Source organism: Octopus bimaculoides, chromosome 14, assembly GCF_046866305.1.
Source record: "Octopus bimaculoides isolate indiv1 chromosome 14, ASM4686630v1, whole genome shotgun sequence".
NCBI classification, from domain to species: domain Eukaryota; kingdom Metazoa; phylum Mollusca; class Cephalopoda; order Octopoda; family Octopodidae; genus Octopus; species Octopus bimaculoides.
The window spans coordinates 46,329,767-46,342,636 of NC_142941.1; the positions used below are offsets into that span (position 1 = coordinate 46,329,767).

Sequence of the window (12,870 nt, forward strand, 5' to 3'; positions counted from 1 at the left end):
ACACACACACACACACACACACACACACACACACACACACACACACACACAATCTTAAAATAAAAAAAAACACAAATCTTGTACCTACAGCTACCCAGAGTTTCCCTGGTCGAAATAATTTATTCCGCTATCTATCAATCTGAATTTATCAAGTTGTCTTTTGAGCAGATAACGTTTAAGCCCTGGCTAGCTGTAATTACAAGATTTACGGTTTTTTATTTTAAGATTATCTTTACTCTCTTAACTGATCGAGTGCTTTTCTATGTGTTGAAGCATTAGCACATTATATATATATATATATATATATATATATATATATATATATATATATATATATATATATATATATATATATATATATATATATATATATATATATATATATATATTGCTGTCTGGGAGATATATTATTGTAGTGGAATAATATTTAACTGCTATTTCTAAATTTCGGTATGCGGTGAAGCAATTTTATTGAACCCTAATTATAATTATGCTAATGATTATATAATTTATATATATATATATATATATATATATATATATATATATATATATATATATATATATATATATATATATATATATATATATATATATATGTATATATATGGTAAGAAGATTGCTTCCCAATCACACGGTTTCGGTTTCTGTCCCATTGCGTGGCACCCTCTAATATCTTTAATCTTGTTAACACGAAATATGTTTAAAAGTATTTAAATAATCCTGGAAGGAACTGGTCGATTAAGTCGACCCCAATGCGTAACTGATACTCTATTTTATCGATCCTGAAAGAATGAAAGGTAGAGCTGACCTCAGCGGAATTTAGACTCAAAGCATAACGAGGAAGAAATGCCGCTAAGCATTTTGTCCGGCGCGCTAAGGATTTTACCAGCTCACCGTCTTAAAGAATTTTAGATCGAAGGCACGTGGCTTAGTGGTCAGGGGTATTGGACTTACGATCGTAAGTTCGTGAGTTCGATTCCCGGCGGCACGTTGTGTCCTTGAGCAAGACACTTTATTTCACGTTGATCCAGTCCACTCAGCTGGCAAAAATGAGTTGTACTTGTGTTTCGAAGGTCCAGCCTTGTCACATTCTGAGTCCCATTGAATCTCGTTTAGAACTACGTTAGGTGTACGTTTGTCTATGGAGTGCTCAGCCACTTGTACGTTAATTTCACGAGGAGACTGTTCCGTTGATCGGATCAACTGGAACACACGTTGTCGTAACCGACGCAGTGCCAGATGGACGGGATCTTAAAGAATTTATATAGTAAAAGATATATTTCTTATAGCGGTGCAATACATAAGCCTATAGAGAAAATGTCAGTGTGGTAGCTTGATTAACTATAGGTTAAGATAAACTTTTAAACACCATAAATCCGCTATACATAATTGAGGCTTTAAAAAAATTAAAATAGCCATGTATGCAACATATTGAATGCATGTACACAGTTGGTACGCCATTTACAGCAGTATTTGGCTTGAGACAACACATTCTATGGAGGTGCTGTGTTAAAAACAATAAATATCGGAGGGAGATTATTTTTATCCGGCTGGACGTTCTTTCGCATCATTAGTAAATGCTGTGTTTCATGTTTCCTATATCATTTGGCGACGTTCGGACGTGTGGCTGGCTGCCAGTGATTGAAAAGGCCCTCCAAAAAAACAGCCGAAATGCATTTGACGTCCTCGTTCGCCGCTGTAAGGACGAGTTTTCGCTTTCTTCCGATATTTATTGTATTTTAACACAGCACGTCCGTAAGAAATGTAAGATGTTATATCAGTACTGCAGTAACTGGCCTATAAACGATATACATACATTAAGTACGACACATAGAAACTTTATACAATATAGTAAATTACCTCGATCTAATGTAAGTTTAATTTAAATATTCATTGTACAAGTTTATACATACACGGTGAGTGTTTATACTGAAGTAAAATTTATCAATTCATTCTCATTAAATTTTAAATATAAACTTACAAGATATAATAATTTCGGCACTTACACACCACATCTCCACCAACTGTAACAAAAATATAAAGCCCTACAAAAACTGGTCAATTTATAATTAATATATTCCAGCAGAAGCAAACGACTTGTCTGTATATTCATGCTAACGTTACAAAACATACAGATACGTTTACTTAAATTGAAGAAAACATTAGCCATTAAAATGACCGCGTTTGAGCTATTATTTTATATTGATTTCTAATACAAAGGAAGGAAGAGGGGAAATGTAGTAGGATGATGTTATATTCATCAGAGAGTAGCGTTATGAGAATCAACATCTCATTTGAATGATTTAAAAGCTAAATTTGTATTTTTAAAAAGCTTTTATAGTTTTAAACTTAGTTACCGTTCATACAATGTATTTGAAACCATTTTAAAAAATACGATAACGTTCAACTGAATGGGCTGAAAATCAAAACTGCAAGTAAACTATTCACCAAGGTTGTATAGTTAAGTATCACCCTAAATGAATATTTATACAAGCGCAATATTATCTCTAGGTTATATACGCAGTAAAACATTTGATATTTAAAGAAGACTAATAAATTCAGTCTCGTTCAATTAAGAAGTTAAAAATTTATCTATCAGATAGAATTTTGTTTTACACTTTCGGATGCCATCCGAGTCAACACCGCTGTTTTCAAAATACAAATACTCCGTTGTTTCTTACTAGATGGCTTTTTCCTATTGTCATATATACTACAATACTACGCAAACACATATACATAAGTGCATATATATGTATATATGTATATGTGTATAAATGTATATATGTATATATAAGTGCATGTATGTATATATTTCGTTGTTCGAAAAAAAATTCGTTTTCTATCTTTGTCTTTATGTTTTCGTTTTCCATTATGGTTAACGTTTTTTGTGATGTCCTGTACCCATATATGCTTGTATGTATACATATAGATGTTGGTATGTACATACATGTATGGATATATGCATATAATTATATATTATTTATGTTATATAAATAATAATAAAAGAGTTACGACGCAAAAACGTATAAATTCAAAAGAACATATTTGTCTTCTTCAATATATATTTCAGTATAAAGAATTCATTAAGATGCTTTTTAAGTTAGCTTACCAATTATTTTTGTTGGTAGTTAATTTATAATATATTGATATATAGATATATATGTATATGTATATACACACATATATATATATGTATGCCTATATACATGTGTGTGCATATATATATATATATATATATATATATATATATATATATATATATATATGAACATATATATACACAGAACACGTCCAGGATTCAAGAGGATCAAGTACTTAAACAATGAAAGCACCAAGGTCATGTCGGTGATAGCGCTATCACCTTATATCGCATTACATAACGTGTACAAACAATATATAATGACGAATACGTACATCTAAAGTAAACACGGATTTGTTCTCCACTTATGCATATATTCACAAATGGCTGACCGAATACTCAACAAGTTATCAAGGCCACACATGGGTACACTCACTGCACCTGTTGCACTGCCGTCTAGTATGCTCTAGATCCAAACGAATTGCAGCTTCCGAGTTAGATGAAGAATAAACAAAATATATGGATAGTTTACACACACACACACACACACACACACACAGAGTTAAATATATATATATATATATATATATATATATATATATATATATATATATATATATATATATACACACATATATATATATATATATATATATATATATATATATATATATATATATATATATATATATATATATATATATATACCCTTGTCAGTCACTAAGACAGTGGTTTGTGGCTTCTTGAGTTGCTTTAACTCTTTCTTCTTGCAATAGTAGTGCTAGTCAGTACTCTGTGTCATTTTTGTGACCACTATTAATATATATATATATATATATATATATATATGTACACACATATACAGAATTACATACATACATGTCTGCCTATCTGCATCAGGTAGATCTGAATACTGCGACTTAGAAACAAATTAAATTTTGTTAAGGTAAATGCACACATACACACACACCAAAAAACACACACACACACACACACGCTTACACCAAAACACACACACACACACACAAACACACACACACACACACGCACACGCACGCACGCACGCACCACACACTCATCAAAATGTAGATTTGAATATATATATTTTGGTAGATGTCATCTATTTAGAGTAAACCATTGAACCATAATTGTCTAAACCATTGAACCATAATTAAATGGTACGAATCAATTATTATTGAATCTAATCAATATTTTAACGTTACATATAGTGTAATAGTTGCATTGTCCAGAAAGTGTTTGCCATAACTGAAGCATATAACCATTATGACAGCAAAGGTAAAATGCTATATATTATATCATATGGCTATATATGGCTATATATTTCATATTAAGGTTAAAAGATCCATGTATAGATCACAGAGCATTTTCAATATTACAATATAAGTTTCAAGTAAATGTTGATGATGAGGCATAAGAAGTATAACGTATAACGATGACAAGTACAGTACCGGACTAATTAATTATCCGGCAAGTCTGGGACCGGAAGTGTTCCGGATTTCTGTATCTTCCGGTTTTCTGTATCTTCCGGTTTTCTGTATCTTCCGGTTTTCTGTATCTTCCGGTTTTCTGTATCTTCCAGTTTTCTGTATCTTCTGGTTTTCTGTATCTTCCGGTTTTCTGGTAAGAGTCTAAATATATACTTAAAATATAAAATAAATTGTGATAAGTAAAGATCTAACTTGCCTTTAAAAGATTTGAATTAATACGTTTCTAAAGCAGAATGTGTTTGATATTTATTAATTCACTTAAAAATCTTATATGTTATACAGCACCACGTATACAGTATAATGGTTAGAGGACGAAAAATTATATATATATACCCAGGCCAATTTCCCATCTTTTTTAGAAGGGGGTAGCCACAATATTACGTGCACCAAATACTCCGTTCATTTCCCAGCTTTAAGAGGCGAGCTCCGTCCTATGCTCGGGTCAATTATTTCCTTTTTCTTTCTTTCTTTCTTTCTTTCTTTCTTTCTTTCTTTCTTTCTTTCTTTCTTTCTTTCTTTCTTTCTTTCCATGCCATTATCAATTAATACTAAAAGTAAGTATAGAGCTTTTAAAGGTTATCGCTACAGATTTTCTATAGAGACCATAGTTAGAACAGACATGTTATGACGTTTCGGATCCGAATACGCCCAATGTAAACAATGGGATCGAAGATGTTTACATTACAAGTATTCGGATACGAAATGTTGTAACAAATCACTGCTGGCTATAATTTCTGTAATCTCCGGGAGGGGATTAAGTCTATTACATCGACCCCAGTGTACAGCTGGTACTTATTTTATCGACCACGAAATGATGATAGGCAAAGTCGACCTCGGTGGAATTTGAACTCAGAACGGAGCGGCAGACGAAATACCTATTTCTTTACTGCCCACAAGGGGTTATACACAGAGAGGACAAACAAGGACAGACAAACAGATTAAGCCGATTATATCGACCCCAGTGCGTAACTGGTACTTATTTAATCGACCCCGAAAGGATGAAAGGCAAAGTCGACCTCGGCGGAATTTGAACTCAGAACGTAGCGGCAGACGAAATACCGCTAAGCATTTCGCCCGGCCTGCTAACGATTCTGTCAGCTCACTACCTTAATAATAATAATAATAATAATAATAATAATAATAATAATAATAATAATAATAATAATAATAATAATAATAATGATAATAATGAAAAAATGCTTTCTAATTGATGTATCAATACCAGCAAATGACAACGTTTCTCTAAAAGAACTGGAAAAACTTTCAAAATACAAAGACCTGGAAATAGAGGTAACTCGAATGTGGAATCTAAAAACAGAAACAATTCCTATCATAGTAGGTGCCTTAGGTATAATAAAAAAATATTTAGACAAATACATAACAAAAACACCAGAACTTACAAATATATATAACATACAGAAAATTGCACTACTGGGCACTGCACACATCCTACACAAAACACTTTCAATACAGTAACCATAAGAGCATCACAGCAAACCACAGCACATACCCAAGGCGCACAGAGCTGCGCTCGGTAGTGAAGTGAAAGCACGTTATAAAACTAAAACTACTGAACAATAATAATAATAATAATAATAATAATAATAATAATAATAATAATAATAATAATAATAATAATGTGAATACATTTTCTTTATAACTACACATTTTCTTTATAACTACACATTTTCCTTATAACTACACATTTTCTATTTCTTTTGTGCCTTATCTCTGTGTTCGGAAATTTTCCTGAATATATCACACACTCCGTCGCATTATTAAAATGCAAACATATATTATTACCACACACATATAGATACGTATCTTCAAATTTGCATATATATTTAGGTGTGTGGTGTGTCTGTGTGTATATGCGTGTATTCGTTCATATATACATATGCATACATATGTATGAATTAGTCCGTATTAACGATCTAATAAGCAATGTTTTTTTAAGCTGTAAGAGTACTTTTGATTTAGCCGACGCTAGCGGTGCACCAGTACATATACAAAACAAATGTAAACAAATACATGAGCAATAAACATCGCAGCGAGCTCTATTTTGGGCACTCCTCAGTAAATGTGCAACGACCAGACATCTGTCTTTAGAGTCATTGAGTACGTAGTAACGGCAAGTAGTGTCTTTACTAAACCGGTGAACCCAATTTGCATGAACAGAGTATTCTTATTCCTTTATTGCCCACAAAGGGCTAAACATAGAGGATACAAACAAGGACAAAGAGATTAAGTCGATTACATCAACCCCAGTGCATAACTGGTACTTATTTAATCGACCCCGAAAGGATGAAAGGCTAAGTCGACCTCGGCGGAACTTGAACTCAGAACGTAACGGCAGACGAAATACCGCTAAGCATTTCGCCCGGCGCGCTAACATTTCTGCCAGCTCGAGTATTCTTTTAGCTAGTTCAAATAATCAATTGCTGATACTCCAAGGAGCATGTTTTTGATACCATAGTTTTACTGTAGAATAATTCAAGAACGGTCGTAAAAGTTTTAGCTGGTCCAACATATGTAAATGGATGAAGAAATGCAAAAATAAATAAGTAAATAAATAAAAATAGATGTAAAATGAGGGCTAGGCTCAGCAATCCCTTTCGGTCCTATTCTGGGCATTCATATCTATCTATCTGTCTAATATCTGTCTGTCTGTCTGTCTGTCTGTCTGTCTGTCTGTCTGTCTGTCTGTATGTCTGTCTATCTATCTATCTATCTATCTATCTATCTATCTATCTATCTATCTATTTATCTATCTATCTGTTTGTCTGTCTGTCTGTCTATCTATCTATCTATCTATCTATCTATCTATCTATTGGCGACGCTGAGGGGCATCCCGCGAGAGTTGGGTTGCGGGACGAGCGTGTCGGCATACGCGGACGACGTCACCGTCATAGTGTCTAGCCAAAAGCACATCGAGCTTGTCGGCGAGACACTGAGAGACTACGAAGCGGTAACGGGAGCGAAAATCAACCGGGATAAGTCAGTGGGCTTGCGGCTCGGCACCTGGAGAAGCAACCCCATGCCGTCAAGTAGCGCCTCCGTCGTGGGACGTTGGACTGACGGTCCGGTTGAGATGCTCGGGGTCTGGTTTGGTCCAGACCTCCAAACGGAGAAGAACTGGGACGAGATAACGAGAAGGGTGGCCACTCTAGCCCGGCAATGGGCCGAGAGGAAGCTTTCCCTGAAAGGTCGGGCGGAGGTGGCGAACACGTACATCGCGTCCGTCATCTACTACCGCCTGACCGTCGTTCCTTGTCCCGACCCTACCATCACCAAACTGGAGCGCATCCTCTTCCGCTTCTTGTGGAAAGGAAGCGTTCCGATGGTTAGGCGATCCGTTTGCTGCCAACACCCGTTAAAAGGAGGACTGGGCATGCCGTGGTTGATGATGCGCAGACACGCGCTGAGACTGCGACATCTCCGGCTCTACGTAGACAGCGGTGAACAGGTGTGGTCACCGTTTGTGCGGCGCGCTTTCCCGCAGCTCGTCTCCATGACCGAACTGCAGTCATGGATCAAGAAGAGGCCGAGGAAGGGCGAATGGCACCGCGAGTGTCGCGCTGCTCTTCGGCAACTCCAACAACCCGGGTCAACCTTGAGCGACTGCATCACAACTAACGCATTCTATAGTGGATTAGTGGAGGGAAGGTACGACGACGATCTCGGGGCGAACCTGGGCGTCGACGAGGAATACCTGACCCGCCTGTTTAAGACGACCTTCGGGCCGGGACCTATGGACAACTTCCAGAGATCCCTGGCCTGGCAGTGCTATCGAGAAGCACTACCCGTTCGGGATAAGCTCTACAGGCATGGCTCGAGAAACACGGGGCCGACCTGTCCGAGATGCCGGCAGAGCGACGAAACCGTTCTGCACGCACTCGTACAGTGTCCCACCATTTCCGAGCTGTGGGCTTACGTCGAACAACTGCTATCGCGTGTGGAACGAGTCGGTCTATCAGCCGAGTCTATCGTGAATATTGTCGCGCCTCCTTCCTTTAAACGGGAAGGAAGAGCTATTTTCATCGTACTTGTGGCTATGGCGAAAGAATGTGTATGGTGGACGCGTCTGAAAGGTCTAGAGACAAAGACTTTCCTCTCTGGGCAATCTCTCATCAACTTCTTCAAGTATCACCTGAAGAGGAAGTTGAGAGTAGAAAGGGAAGTCTTGTCTAGTGAATGCTTCAAAAAAAGATGGGTGAATGTAGCAAGGATGGCACGTGTGAACGACGGAGCCATCTTGAGCATAACCCTATGAACAAGAAAAAAAAATAAAACAAAAAGGCAAAAGAGAGTCACTTACTGTTATAGTTTCTTCAATGAGAATATTGACCAAGGTTACCGTGGTCTTTTCCGTGGGCTTTTCCTTCCACGGCTAAACCTAAACTGTCCTCCCCTCTTTTTACACGAGAACATTACTGTGTGATACACGATCCCTATTGATCGGCCTTTCCTTTTCTTTTTTTTTCGATCCCTTTTGATCGAACTGCCCCTTTTTCCCTTCCTACGATCCCTTTTGATCGACACCACCAATTTTTTTTTTTTTTTTTTTTTTTTTTTTTTTTTTCCTTCCTTCCCCCTCCCCAAAAGAAAAGCTCTACATTGTATTTGTCCCATCTTCGTTGAGCCCTGTGTGGCTAATAAAAGAAATGTATCTATCTATCTATCTATATCTATCTATCTATCTGTCTATCTATCTGTCTGTCTGTCTGTCTGTCTGTCTGTCTGTCTGTCTGTCTATCTATCTATCTATCTATCTATCTATCTATCTATCTATCTGTCTGTCTGTCTGTCTGTCTGTCTGTATGTCTGTCTGTCTATCTATCTATCTATCTATCTATCTATCTATCTATCTATCTATCTATCTATCTATCTGTCTGTCTGTCTGTCTGTCTGTATGTCTGTCTGTCTATCTATCTATCTATCTATCTATCTATCTATCTATCTATCTATCTATCTATCTATCTATCTATCTGTCTGTCTGTTTGTTTGTCAGTCAGTAAGTGTATCTGTCTGTCTCTCTGTCTCTCTGTCTCTCTGTCTCTCTGTCTCTGTCTCTCTGTCTCTCTGTCTGTCTTTCTTTTTTTCTCTCTCTCTATTTATATATACGCTATATTTTATATAATGTGCGTGTTATAAGTCATGTTTATAATTCTTCAATATGTATATGTATGTGTATAGTCATGTATGTATATATATATATATATATATATATATATATATATATATATATATATATATATATATATATATATATACATATGTATATATTATTGTTGTTGTTATTATTAATTAGTATTTTGATTTTCTCGTTGTCAGTATTATTATTCATAGCAATTTGGGGAAGAAAACAAAGCAGATTCCTAGTTGATTGGCAATTATAGCAAACTCGAGAGATACACGGAAAAAAGATTAGTGAAGATGATGTCGAACATTTTATGAAAGGAAATATATACATATACGTATACATACGCACACATAACTACACACACATACTTACACACGCATACTTACACACATATATTTCGAATTACGCTAAGAAGCGGCGTACGGTATGAAACTGTTCGACTCGAGTCAAATAATTGTTAGAGTATCCACAAAAAGTTGAGTGCAGACCGGGTAGTTAGTGCAAACATCGAGTCGTATAAGTTATAATAAGAAAGTCGAACCAAATAGTGATAGCTTGAAATCATTTAATATGTACGTTTCAGGTTGGCGTGATATGTAATAAGAAATGCATCCATTACGTAATATCTTCTTCAGTTAAAATACCATAATAAAAAACGCTAAAATCCGATTATGTTTGAACTTCCTTTGACCGATATACTATTCTGTACGCATTCACACAAATTGGACAAAAAATACACACACACTCACACACATGCACACGAACACACACACACACACACACACACACACACACACACACACACACACGTACACACACACACACACACACACACATACACGCATATATATATATATATGTATATATATATATATATATATATGTATATATATATATATGTATATATATATATATATATATATATATATATATATATATATATGTATATATATATATATGTATATATATATATATATATATATATATATATATATATATATATATATATATATATATATATGTATGTATATTCATAATTATTAATTATAAACACTTTTCTTTGATATATATATATATATATATATATATATATATATATATCTATCTAAATCTATATATATATATGTGTGTGTGTGTGTGTGTGTGTGTATAACACATAAATACATATAAAACAATTTATAACATTCACTTAATTGTTGCTTGTTTCTTAATTGCATCGTAATTTGAATTTGTCTTGATGCGGATCTTTAAAATACTAATTTTTGCTATTTTATCTCTTTTCAATTGCAGATGATGACTTGAACGTACGATCGTCTGCTTGAATTCCTTGTCATCATGCACAATGTAATCCCTTGTGTGAGGGGCATCGATAAACCACGTATTGGGAAATATCCTTAAAAATATAACCCAACCAAACATCAAAATATAGCAGAAAGCACAAGAATTAGATGAAGTAGAAGTAAAAAAAAAAAAAAATCCAAGCAACAACAAAGAAATACAACCTACGTTATATTTCGATTTGTCAAGTTACAAAAAATAACAGCACCAAAAACACCAACAACAACAACAGTAAATAAAACAAATATAATGAATAAAATATGTAACAAAGCAACGCCAAAAATATTTCGGAGTCCTTAGGAACATTCGATAGCATGTAATTTTGCACGATTATCATCATCATCATAATCATCATCATCTTTAATATTATCAATATTATTATTATTATTATTATTATTATTATTATTATTATTATTATTATTATTATTATTATTATTATTATTATTAGTAGTAGTATTATTATTATTATTATTATTATTATTATTATTATTACTCATCCATTATTATTACTCGTCCATTATCATTATTATCTGCATCATCTATAAAGCCATGAAGTAAAAATCGTTACGTTACGAAATTGGACGGTCATCAGCTCCAGTAACTATCGTCACACCTCCGCCTCTCCGTGTGACCATCAGCTCCAGCACAATCTCCACCACTGTCAAAGCAGAAGCAACAAAAATATAAACTAGAAGAAACAGAAATTCTAATAAAATACAAAGAAGTTACTCCTCTTCTACTCATCTCCATTTCCAAAGCAAAATATAACCAGAGAAAAAAAAAAGACAACAAAGAAAAAATAAAAACAAAAAAACACAAAAAATGTATTAGCTCTAGACTCCACCTGAGTTCCGCCCACAACAGAATCTCAAAGTAAAGCGTAAAATAAAATTCCGAAACCAAAATGTAAAAATAATACTTAAGAAAATTAATTTGAAATAATAATTAAATATCTCACCATATCTCACCACCCCTTCCTTATAAACAAAAAGAATAACTAAAAACGATATATTCAGTGTATTTTTTCTCTACTCTTTTCCCCCCTTTTTGCTCTCGTAGCTCCTCCTTCTTTTCATTCTCTTCTTTCTTACACTATAGAAAAAAAAAAAACAAAAAAAAAACGAAGATAGCAAAACAGTCTAATTTGTCCTGACGCCCGACAGTCAATGAACAATATAAAGCTGTGCCAGTCCATTATGGCGACATATCTTGGCCTATCACAGAGAATATATGTCACAGCGGAAGCAGTGAACTGTAAAACAGAAGTAACTGTCCAAGAAAGAAGACGTAATATTATCGAACAATCAATAGGATCCATCATTTATGACTTGTACATAAGGAAAGAGATTATGCGGAACATTAAACGAGAAATTAGCAAACGATCTTTTAAAGTGTCCTCATCTGCAACGCATTTCTTTTGACAAACACGCCGTGTTAATATTCTTAACATTGTTATCATTATTATTAATTAGTGTTTTGATATTCTTGTTGTCAATATTATTATTATTATTTATGGCAATTTGAAAAAAAAATGAATAATAACAGTTTCTAGTTGATTGTCAATTATAGCAAAACCGTGAGAGACACGGGAAAAAGAAAAGAAGAAATTATTGGAGAAGGCATACGACAATTTATGAAGAGAAACAGGTAGAGAGGAAATCAGAAAGACAAGTAGATAGATAGATAGATAAATAGATGTTTAGATAAATAAATGGATAGACAGATGGATAAATAGACATATCGATTGTCAGATTAATAAAGCGACCACAAATACCAATAGAAGTAATAGCTACAATAAC

General features: G+C 34.4%; 1 protein-coding gene across 4 annotated transcripts in view; it reads left to right on the forward strand.

Annotated features, from left to right (window-relative positions):
* The window catches only part of LOC106884278 (octopamine receptor beta-2R-like), a 132,913-nt gene that overhangs the window by 116,834 nt on the left and 3,209 nt on the right, over positions 1-12,870 (forward strand). For 2 of the 4 annotated variants that reach the window (XM_089362798.1, XM_089362799.1), the window contains exon 2: positions 11,024-12,870. This exon is cut by the window's right edge and continues 3,209 nt beyond it. The gene's annotated coding sequence lies outside the window, so the exon portion shown is untranslated. Of the gene's footprint in view, positions 1-2,347; positions 2,464-11,023 lie in introns of those variants that run through there. The other 2 variants (XM_089362801.1, XM_089362802.1) reach the window with 2 other exon arrangements.